We start from the raw sequence: 1,957 nt of genomic DNA, 5'->3' as shown, positions 1-1,957 counted from the left end.
TTCACCGCCCCCTCAACTTCTGATGCAGGCCGTGCCACGTCCCCATCTACTGCTTCCACCTCTGATGGGGGCCGTGCCCCATCCTCTGCTGCCAAGCTGCCAGAGTGAAACCCCTTCCATCGTCACATTCAATTCCCGCATGTTTGCCAGTGGGAGTCAGTTTAGGTGGAGTTGCCAGTCACAGTCCCAAGCAAGCACTAGGACACCAAGCAGGAACATAATGCATAGCTTCACCCTAGGCCCAAGCCCAGGGGAGGCAAGAGATGCTGCATCACCCGAAGAGGTATTCAGATTGTTCCTCAATGATGACATTGTCAACATTATTGTGAAGTGGACTAACCAGAAAATTGATGTACTTGCCTCCAGGTATACATGACAGACAGCAACTTATGCGCACACCGAGCCAAAAGAAGTAAGAGCACTGCTAGGTGTACTAGTCATCAGTGGTGAGAAGAATGACTGGCACATTCCCACCGATGAAATGTGGAGCTTGGATGTAGGATGTTCTTTATATCGAGTGGCTACGTCCGGGGCGCGTTTCAAATTCCTCATCCACTGTCTAAGATTTGACGACCTTGAAAAACGGGAGGCTCGGCAGAAAGATGACAAGTTCTGCAGCTGACTTTATGTCCCCCATGAGAACCTCACAGTTGAAGAGCAGTTATTGGGTTTCAGAGGTCGTTGCCCATTTAGGATGTATATTCCCAATAAGCCGGCCAAGTATGGCATCAAGCTTGTCCTAATCAATGACAGCAAGACCAAGTACTTACTTGGTGGCATCCCCTACTCGGGTAACAGGGGAAACCTTCAGCTTGGCCATTACTATACCAAAGAGCTGACGAGGTTCTACTATGGGTCAAACTGGAATGTGATAACCGATAATTGGTTCACCTCTGTTCCCCTGGTATCTGACCTTCTGAATAACCATGGCCTGACCCGTGTCGGCACAATACGTGCCAACAAAAAAGAAATACCTCACGAAATGAAGGACAAAAAGACACGAGAGCCACGAACAAGTGCCTTCTTGTACACCAAGGAAATGACGCTGGTGTCACATATGGCCGACACTTCAAGTACCAAGAAGAAACTGGTGCTGCTGTTGTCGTCTCAGCACGCTCAACCCACCATTGTCGCAACTGGCAAGCTGGAGATTATTGAGTTTTATAACTCCACTAAAGGAGGGACTGATACCTTCGACCAGATGTGTTCCGTCACCTCCTGCTCCCGCAAGACCAAACGTTGGCCACTCTGCATCATGTATGGACTCGTGAATGCTGCCAGTATCAATTCCTACATCATATACAGAAGAATTTGCAGAAGAAAAGGGGACAAGTCATGAAACGCACAAAGTTTTTGATACAACTGGGTAAGGCACTCATCACTTCCTGGGCACAAACACGGCTGCGTTTAGCTCTGCCCCGCCCCTTGCAAATGCTGATCACCACTGTGTGCGATATACCATCACCGGGCAGTGGTGTACACTCGCCAGGGACATTATTCTCAAACAGCAATGGTGCTTTGGTGCAATGTGTTGAGTGCCCCAGCAAGAGTGATAGGAAAACGTGGCACAGATGCAACAAGTGTGGTGACTGCATGTAGCTGGTGAGTGTTATATATATATATATATATATATATATATATATATATATATATATATATATATATATATATATATATATATATATATATATATATATATATATATATATATATATATATATAAATGTAAATGTTATAAATATATGTTATAAAATATAAATTATATATGAAAAATATTGTTTATTTGCCAACTAAAAAAATAGGCTTATTTTCTGTGTCTCCTATACAGTTTGTGCGGAGATAGAGGGATGGGACTCGGCCAGGGCATGCTCCCATCACCCAAGGCTACACATGCAGGAGGATAAGAAGATCGGAGTATTATTATTATTATTATTATTATTTTTTTGCTAATTAATTA

The 1,957-nt window shown here is 43.9% G+C and overlaps 1 pseudogene; it reads left to right on the top strand.

Annotated features, from left to right (window-relative positions):
- Window positions 1–64: 64 nt before the first annotated feature.
- On the top strand, window positions 65–1,599 carry LOC136839344 (piggyBac transposable element-derived protein 4-like; annotated as a pseudogene).
- Window positions 1,600–1,957: the final 358 nt, after the last annotated feature.

The sequence above is a fragment of the Macrobrachium rosenbergii genome, chromosome 1 (genome assembly GCF_040412425.1).
Source record: "Macrobrachium rosenbergii isolate ZJJX-2024 chromosome 1, ASM4041242v1, whole genome shotgun sequence".
Classification (NCBI taxonomy): domain Eukaryota; kingdom Metazoa; phylum Arthropoda; class Malacostraca; order Decapoda; family Palaemonidae; genus Macrobrachium; species Macrobrachium rosenbergii.
Note: the sequence above shows the minus strand (reverse complement) of the source record. Positions and strands in the feature narration are given on the sequence as shown.